At 33.2% G+C, this 10,232-nt stretch overlaps 1 long non-coding RNA gene across 1 annotated transcript; it reads right to left on the bottom strand.

Moving 5' to 3' along the window:
* Positions 1 to 727: 727 nt before the first annotated feature.
* Positions 728 to 8,342, bottom strand: LOC107059669 (uncharacterized). The gene is made up of 4 exons (XR_001472818.1): positions 7,051 to 8,342; positions 6,415 to 6,492; positions 1,153 to 1,209; positions 728 to 942 (listed from the first exon to the last, which is right to left on the bottom strand). It is a non-coding gene; the product is annotated as an uncharacterized lncRNA (long non-coding RNA).
* Between the last annotated feature and the right edge of the window lie 1,890 nt (positions 8,343 to 10,232).

Genomic DNA, 10,232 nt, shown 5'->3' with positions numbered 1-10,232 from the left:
GGACATTTATTTTTTTACATTTATGTGAATGTCGATAAGAAATATATGACATTTATTTTTGACATTTAGGTGAATGTCAGTATGAGATATATGACATTTATTTTCGATATTTAGGTAAATGTTAGTATGAGATATATGACGTTTATTTTCGACATTTAGGTAAATGTCGATATGACATATATATGACATTTATTTTCAATAATAAGGTAAATGTTTGTATGAGATATATAACATTTATTTTTGACATTTACGTAAATGTCGATATGAAATATATGACATTTATTTTTGACATTTAAGTAAATATCGATATGAGATATATGACATTTATTTTTTCGACATTTATGAAATGTCACTTAAAGTTTCTTACATTTAGATTAAATGTTGGTAAAACAAATTTCAAGACACTTACTTGTGACATTTATAAAATGTCACATTGAATTTTCTGATACTTTAGTTAATGTCAACAATTGCTATTATTGAATGTCATAAAAATTGGTGACATTATTTTATATTTTACTAAATATCATATTAATATTCTGATGTCGCTACCAAATTTCTTTAAACATCCCAGAAAAATCTATATATAGTTTTTCTCAAGACACATACATACAAACAATCCGTGCATTCAAAACTATCTTCTTCATGATAAGCAAGAAATATTATATAAAGCAAATATTTTCTAATATTATAATCAAATAACAAAATAGAAATATAATAAGTTTTCTGTAGAAGTAAGCAATGTCAACACAAATTATCTTTTCTATCTCAAGTAAAATTGAGATCTAACTAAATGTAATAATCTCAACATAAAACCAACTAATTAACTCCTAATTAAAATGGAATTAAAATCTCCAGTAAATTTGCAATAAATCTTTATGAAATCATCAATCCAAAAGTCGAGCATGTTGAAGTCGATACTTGACCTCAATTTCCTTAAAAAATCTGCACAAGAAATGCACATAAGAAAATCTATAGCTATATAATAATAGAAATTAGATCCCCATTAACTAGAACAATTTGGGATATAAAAAGGGACTAATTGAATTTTTCAACACAAATATTAAAAAATTGATGCAAAAGCAGTAATTATATACATGAAATTTTTCTCCTTTTGAAAGAAAAGAAAGATCTTGTAGTTTTTTTCAAACATACCCACTTCTTTTTATTTGTGCCAACTACGGTAGTTCCAGTCTTCTTGATCATGTTAGCCTAAGAAAAAACATTAAATTGATTATTTTGATACTTCACGAAATACAAAACTTAACGTTTCATTGAATACATAAGTGTGCCAGATTTCTAGAAGGAAGATAAAAAAAAAGGAAGATACGTGATTGCTTCAACAAAACAAACATATGGTTCTAGGACAAAGAAACAAACATCTTATAATGCAACTAACAGTGTGATAGCATTAATATGCATTCACATTGTGTATGTTGTTTATTGTAATGTGAATGCATATTAATCAATTTGGTCAAACAATATAAGACTTCCAGAACACGGTCTCTAATCAGAAACCAAGGAAAAACATAATCAATTTGGTTCAAGGGAAACAGTGGATGTTATCTTATGGTTGTACTTTGGACTAGAAGCTCTCAAACAAATAATAGCTCTACAATTCTTACATCTCAAAGAAACATGGAAATTGTCTCAAAGATTGGTTTTGATTAGCAAAAAGACAACTAGAAGTACACATGATCTATAATTTTGAGAAATACTGGTGTAGCTAAGTCAAAGAACCAAAAAGAGAGTAGGCAAAGGACAACAAAATAGAATCAAAGAATTGTAATCGACCCTAAGTAAAGCTCTATGTAAAGCACGGGCAGCCATCTGACATCTGCAACTTCGATTTGTAATTGGTTCATAATTTTTGGAAATTCAGACAAGGTATTTTGTATTAGAAATGCTTTAGCAACAACTAATATTTGCTTCTTGAATATAACAATTGAAGTAGCCAGAGGTACTTCACCAAATTGGTACTCTTTAAGAATAAAGCCAACTTTGGTAAGCACATTCTCAGTAACTGTTGGTTAGGTCTGCTAACATAGATTAGACTCATATTTAACTATCTTGAGTTAAGCACAGGAATATTAAACAAACTTAACTGAAGCCGCACAAGAAATTCCCAGAAAAGTCACAGTCATACAGGTAAAAATATTATTACTCATAATTCTTATATTGATCTTGTTGAACCAGATCTGCCAAACAGTCCAGGTACAGCAAAAAATCATCATGAAGACGAGGCAGCGGCTGATAAAACACAGGCAAACAAGTGAAATTCTTGAAAAAGTCTACATCTCTATCCCTTAACCAGGAAGAAAGTGAAATCTTCAATCTCCTTTACTTAATTGTGGTCCTATATAAGGAAAGAAGTGGACTTCTCTACCTGGTTTAGGCTTTGTAATTATTTTTATGTTCTATTAGTAGTTTAGTACTCTAAACTATTTGCACCAGTTATTCAATCTTTATTCGTGTGGTGATCTATTGATTCTGTCATTTTGATTTTTTGGTATTTATAAAATTGAGGAAATGACTTGTGTTCTAGAAGTGCTACTCTAATGATTTTGGATATGTTGGGGCTGTATAATATCATAGTTTCTTTTCCATTTTGTGTCGTGCCTACAATTTTAATATCAGATACATTTCCAGTGTCTTCTTGATAAATTTGCATCTCTTACATCTTTGCCTATGAATTCCAATGTCCTGATGTGTTTTTCCTTCCCTTATCCTTACTGTGTTAGTGTTGTGCAGCCGCCTGTATGAGGTGGGAGTTGGAAGAGTCAGGAAAGCACTTCATTACTACAATAATAAATGGTTCTGATCTGGTGCCTACATTTTCAACCGATTATATGTTACCAACCCCTATATCCCAAAATCCTCCCTCTATGCCTAATGTACTTGCAAGTATGAACAAAGAAGGAAATAACAAGGCCTCTAAGATCACAGGTATTGAATCAATGCTCCCATTACCCCTCACCCCTTTAGATAATTGTTTAACTGTTGTGGAAGTTGTTGGAGTGTTGGATGGAGGGTTGAAGGAGAACATTACTAGCTTGTAGGAAGGGGTATCCAAAGGGGGGTTTCTGCATCATGATGTACATGAGAATTTACACAGTGACCTTAAGAAAGACCCTAGAGATTCTACTACCATTTCTCATCAGACCACACAAGAGAACCAGCACAATCAGCTCATCCATCTGGGAAAGGTTTCTGGTTAGGGACACAGTAAATAGAATGATCAACAGGGTAATCTTAATACTTCTCATAACACTCAGAAAAAGAATCAGAAAAAAGAATGTTCATTAAAGAGAATAGGAACAAAACATACAACACAGTGAGGGCACAAACCAATGGCAAACTATCAACAACAAATCTCAGGGCAAACTAAGCAAAAAGAGGAGAGATGCGATCAAAAGAAGGCAACAACAAGCAGCAAGGAGAGAAGAGAATAAGGGGGAAGAGGTACAGGTTCAAGTTGGTCAAAATGAACATAGCAACACCAAAAATACGAATTATGAAATGATACAATCTAAGTATGAGTATGATCAGGACACACAATCGTTGGTGCAAGTTTTTCAATTTTGGAGGTTTAATGCATGAAAGAGTTGACTTTTGTCAACATCCGAAGATTCTGATGTCGGATCAAGATTCTATCAGTTCCATCAGCTACGGATGGGTCCTTTTGGTTTAGTGTGATGTTTGGTTTGGGTTTCGAGGCTTCTGTTTGGAGTATGTACGATTAGGCATTTTAGCTTTTTTATTTTGCCAAAGTTTGACCTTGGTCAGCTTTCTTGGTAAACGTGCTCGAACTGGAATTTTGTCAAAGTAGTTAGCTCTAGAAAGCAAAGCTTGGTCTAGAATGACCTTTGGTTTGGTTCCGGAGGTAATCGAGATAAGTATATGGCGTTTAGCATTTTTATGGTGAAAACTATAAATAATATGATAAATTAACACAATTTATAATTTCACTATACCAACTGAAAAATAACAACAACAACAACAACTAAATCCACCAACTAAACCACATTATTTATTTGAACTTATTTAAACAACTAAAAAACTATAACTCTAACTAGTTTTGACTTCATTCCAAAAACTAAATCCACCAACTAAACCACATTATATATTTGAACTTATTTAAACAACTTTAACTCTAATAACTTTTTAACTTTAACTACATTAGTTTTGACTTAATTCCAACAACTAAATCCATCAACAAAACCACATTATTTAATTTAACTTATTTAAACAGCTTAACAACTTTAACTAGTTTAGTTTTGACTTAATTCCAATAACTAAATCCACCAACTAAACCACATTATTTATTTGAACTTATTTATACAACTAAACAACTTTAACGCTAACTAGTTTTAACCTAATTCCAACAACTAAATCCGCCAACAAAACAACATTATTTATTTCAAATTATTTAAACAACTTTAACTCTAACTAGATTTGACTTAATTCCAAAACCTAAATCCACCAACTAAACCACATTATTTATTTGAACTTATTTCAATAACTAAGCTAACTACATTAGTTTTGACTTAATTCCAACAACTAAATTCACTAACTAAACCGACATTATTTATTTTAACTTATTTAAACAAACTTAACTTTTTAACTTTAACTACATTAGTTTTGACTTAATTCCAACAACTAAATCCACCAACTAAACCACATTATTTATTTGAACTTTTATAAACGAGTAAACAACTTTAACTCTAACTAGTTTTAACTTAATTCCAACAACTAAATCCACTAACTAAACCCCATTAATTAATTTAACCTATTTAAACAACTTTAACTCTTGAACTAGTTTAGTTTTGACTTAATTCCAACAACTAAATCCATCAACAAAACCACATTAATTAATTTAACTTATTTAAACAACTTAACAACTTTATAACTTTAACAACTTGACAACTTTTTAAAGCTAAGTGTCAACACTAGATGGACACAAATCGATCTTGCAAGAAAATCAATTTTGTCATCAATAGGATCAACTAGTGTTGGTACTTATGCTTAACAAATATATTATTTCTAAATTTAAAGCTAAGTGTCAACACTAGATGGACACAAATCGATCTTGCAAGAAAATCAATTTTGTCATCAATAGGATCAACTAGTGTTGGTACTCATGCTTAACAAATATATTATTTCTAAATTTAAAGCTAAGTGTCAACACTAGATGGACACAAATCGATCTTGCAAGAAAATCAATTTTGTCATCAATAGGATCAACTAGTGTTGGTACTTATGCTTAACAAATATATTATTTCTAAATTTAAAGCTAAGTGTCAACACTAGATGGACACAAATCGATCTTGCAAGAAAATCAATTTTGTCATCAATAGGATCAACTAGTGTTGGTACTTATGCTTAACAAATATATTATTTCTAAATTTAAAGCTAAGTGTCAACACTAGATGGACACAAATCGATCTTGCAAGAAAATCAATTTTGTCATCAATAGGATCAACTAGTGTTGGTACTTATGCTTAACAAATATATTATTTCTAAATTTAAAGCTAAGTGTCAACACTAGATGGACACAAATCGATCTTGCAAGAAAATCAATTTTGTCATCAATAGGATCAACTAGTGTTGGTTCATACGCTTAACAAACACATTATTCCTAAATTAAATCTTATTATCAAAACTAGATGGACACAAATCAATCTTGCGAGAAAATCAATTTTGTCATCAATAGGATCAACTAGTGTTGGTACTTATGCTTAACAAACACATTATTCCTAAATTAAAGCTTAATATCAACACTAGATGGACACAAATCGATCTTGCAAGAAAATTAATTTTGTCATCAATAGGGTCAACTAGTGTAGGTACTTACGTTAAACAAACACATTATTCCTAAATTAAAGCTTAGTATCAACACTAGATGGACACAAATCGATCTTGCAATAAAATCACCAAAGTAAACAATCACCAATGAATGAGGTCCCATTGAATCATTACCACCAAAGTAAACAATCACAAATGTAGGCTGAACAGTTGCATCCTAGAAGAGGAAAAACACCATTTTCAGAAGTCAAAAGTTAGTATATAGGAGATGTCTTGCAATACCAGATGTCCAGATGAGATATCTTTATAAAGAAAACAAGTAAGTTTCTACAGGATATTCTCAATTCTTAAAAGCTCTCCACAATAAAAATTCAAGAAGATATTGATAATGTTCTGATAGTCAGATGATATGAACCAAAAAGGGTAGCTAAGTTCTAACGCAAATAGGACTATTTCTTGGGGAAAATGATTGTTCACACAACAGTATTAAGCAGTCTTTTAACTGATAATAAAAGAAGAAGTAAGGTAGAGAGAGCATCTAATCTAACAAGCTATACTTTAACATTCACATGCATTGACCATTCAGAGATATTGGGGAGCAAGATGCAATACCTTTGGAAACACTTGAACAAGGACATGTATAGCACGCCTTGAGTTCCAACCAAAGTAACCACGCAATAATATGTCCGCCTACAGTAGAGTAAAATGTATTACTCTGTAATCTCTACTAAATCAAGACTCACTGCGTGAGTTAATGAAACTATGTATGATAGCTTAAGCCAGGATTCGCTAGTGCATGAGTGATGAGATAAATTTGTATAAGAAGTACTTTACAGTAAATGTTGAACCTGAAAACTTCAACACAAGCACTTTTAAGATCACAACAACAGAGTACTTCAAATTTCCCCAAGTAACATGGAGCCAATACCAAAACAAGGCATACAAAACAGATTGCAGTCATAAAATTCATCATCAAATGAAACTCTCATCCATTATATCTCAATTAATTTACTCCATCAAGAAAATCACTTTGAATGGACAATGCTGGAAAGGTTAAGATTTCAACACCGAGAAAAAATAGATATGTGTAACTTAACATTCAAGACCCTATGATAACTATAAAGAAAAAAAACAATGTAGCAGGGATACCTACTATTCCAAACTAGTAAAAAGAAAATAAGGATGCTTGATCTCGCACTAGTCTTCCTCTCTAGGAAGATATTTCATTATAAACACATGACACCTCACCTCATCGCCCTCCGCGCTGCTGCTGCGACCTGCTGCTGCTGCTGGGCACGACCTCTTACTGCTGCGACCTCCTGTTGCGCTGGTCGGGGATGGTGGCGTGACCTGTTACTGATCGAGGCAGCGCCGATCGGGAATTAGTGGGGGTGGGAGCCGGGTGAGGGTGGGTCGGGATGGGTGGGGGTGGGCGTAGCGTGAGAGAGGAGTGAGAGGTTTAAAAGTGAAAGAGATAACTTAGGGTTTTGCAATTATCATTTTTTTAAAAAGAAGTATTAATTTACCGACCACGGGATGTCAGTATATTTTATATCTTGGCTAGCTCACACATACCTCAACTAGTCTGTCCAGCCCAAAAGCATAGCTACTCAACAGCAAGACGGGGTGCTTTTTTTAATGAAATAAGTGAGATTTTGTTAAGGCATCCAGTAGATGCAAAGATACAAAAGATGGGGGATCTGTCAGCTAAAGAAGAACAAAAACTTTATAGAGCTAAGGAGCTGACAAAATCCAGGTAGTGATCTAAGCCTTAATTAACAAAAGAGTGGAATGGAGTAACATAAAAGATAAAATAACTTGGGATAATAAGGGAGGACACACTAGGAAGGCTTTTCTAAGGTACAAAAATACAACTCAATAATAATACACTTTATGTCAGGTAGCACATAATGATCCCCTCTCCCTTTAGAAGATCCCTAAGAGTTTGTTCTAAGGAAAACATGGAGTCGAATAGATTGTGTATAGCAAATGGGTATTAGGAGGACATATTCGGATTGGAGCCTTTTAACAGTAATAAAATAAGTACCATTTTACATTGATCTTTCCGATTGGTCTGTTGATATGTTGTCGTTATTGATCGGAGTTGGCTTAAGGTTCTCGTCGGCATTTCGCTTCATTAAGGCTCGCTGGCCACAACTCGCTGGTCGGGACGTGAAACAACAATAATGACAAGTTGTTGTTGTCGACTTCGCCGGAGGAGAACAAAGGGTTTTGCCTGCACAGGGGAGGGAAACAGTGGGGTCGCATTGTGTTGGTCCCATTCTCTGGTGGAGATGGCAAGAAGAGAGAGTGCCGCCAATCTCCACCGGTCAAGGTTGGAGTGACAGTGAATGGAGAAGAGGAAGGAGAGGGTGGTGTTGGTGGTGGTCGCTGACTCGCCAGTCGGAGCAGCGGCGACGGAGAGACAGAGGAGAGGACGGATGTAGTCACTGGTTGTGGTCGTTGTCTCGCCGGTTCTCCCTGGTCACTGGGGTGTCGCTTTTGGATGTAGTCATTTTTGGAAAAGAAGAGGGCTTGGTCTGGTATATTCGATCAAAACGGACGGACGGACAAGATTGTAATGTTGTATTGGATGAATTTAGATAGACGGTTTGTATTAAAAAGTGAGTTAGGATCTAAAATTGGCCAATTGGCCAAATGTGACTAAAATTAACATGAAATAAGATAATAAATTGGCTAGAATTGACATGACAATTGAACAGAAGAGCCTATTATTTAAATAATTTAAAGAAAGGTCAAACATATTGCTATTTAATTAATAAACATATTATATATATATATATATGTTGACAAATATAAACTGAATAATAATAACTTTTTGTATATAAAATAAATACATCAAAATATAATCACATTAAATAGATACTTAAAGCTTGAAAACTATAAAAAAAAAAATCAAATTTAGCAATCGATAAAATAATAATAATATAATAAAAATAATAATAATAATTTATTATTATTATTATTATTATTATTTCATAAATTATGAATGCTAAAGTATATAATTGACTAGATAAAAGTTAAATACAATTTTAAGCAAGTTCTAAAAATGTAAATTTAATCTAATAGCAATCCGAAAAGGGTTATAGTTCGGTCGAAATTGGGTATCAACAGCGGAGAATCGGCACAACCCTTTAAAATAAAACTAGCTTTTAAATTTTCCACTCTCTTTTTATATTGTTTTTCTGTCTCTTTTGATGTAAATTCTTTATTCTTTGAGAGTTAAAAAAGACCGACTCTTTAGAAGGGGTCTAGAACCTTTTTCCAAATCAGTGAAGAGATAGACTATTTATAAGGGAATTGGGGGGTTATGGGGTAAATTCGAGTAGGATATTTTTAAATCCTTTCAGAGGAAAATTTGTAGGTAAGGATAGGGATAAAGTAATGATGAAAAGATGAAATAAAAGAGGGATAGGGTTATCCGATTGATGTTAGAGTTAGAGATGTTTTGGAGGCGATTGATGGTGGAATTCGTCGGACAAAGCTTGAATCCTATGATTTTTGAGTTCCTCTCCTCTTTTCCAAAGTAAATTGTGGAGAAGTGACTTGGTGTGACTCAAAAAAAGGGAAAAGAGACGTGGAGGTGAGGGAGGCGGTGGGTAGATGTTTATATAGCGGTCTTTCGCACAAGATCCGACAGATTTTGGGGTGAAGGATGGTTATCTGTGAAGAAAAAGATAAGCAGTGTAAGGGAGCGCGAATGAGGAAATATGGATGTGATCATGTACGCGTTTGAGCTTGTATGTATAGATGTATGTATATTTTGTGAGGATATGAGAATTTTAGAATAAGGAATTTAAAATATAGCCAAAGAATTGTAAATTTAGCTGAATTGAGTGGCCTATTGTATTAGACATTTAGCCAACTAAATTTAAATATAGCCAAATCGAATCAATTAGCTAAATTCTATTGAAATTGAAATAAGACGATTAATTATCAATTAATTATTTGAAGTTCTTAGTTTAAACAAGACAAAATAAATATTAAGACATAGGTTATTTAATAATTATACATAATTATAAAGTCAACTAATGTAAAGAAAGTAAATACACATATTTGTACTAAACGCAACTTTTGGGCTATTTTTTAAAGGGAAAAGGGACGGATTTACCCCCGAACTTTAATAAATGGTACGTATATGCCCTCCGTTATACTTTGCGTTCACATAAGCCCTTGCCGTCCAATTTTAGGTACACATATACCCCTCTCACTAACGGACCCCTAATTTCTTACACGTGTTTTAATCCTATTGAACTACCCGTTTGACCCTTTTTTTTAACCCATAACCCAACTATCCGCCCCATAACCCAATACCCACCCAATTTCCTCTAAAAGGATCCTAATTAAAACACCAAAATCCGTCACACCAAAATCCATCCCTTTTCCCTAGTCGGAGGTCCCCGCGTATC

Source organism: Solanum tuberosum, unplaced genomic scaffold, assembly GCF_000226075.1.
Source record: "Solanum tuberosum cultivar DM 1-3 516 R44 unplaced genomic scaffold, SolTub_3.0 scf00001, whole genome shotgun sequence".
NCBI lineage: Eukaryota > Viridiplantae > Streptophyta > Magnoliopsida > Solanales > Solanaceae > Solanum > Solanum tuberosum.
Note: the sequence above shows the minus strand (reverse complement) of the source record. Positions and strands in the feature narration are given on the sequence as shown.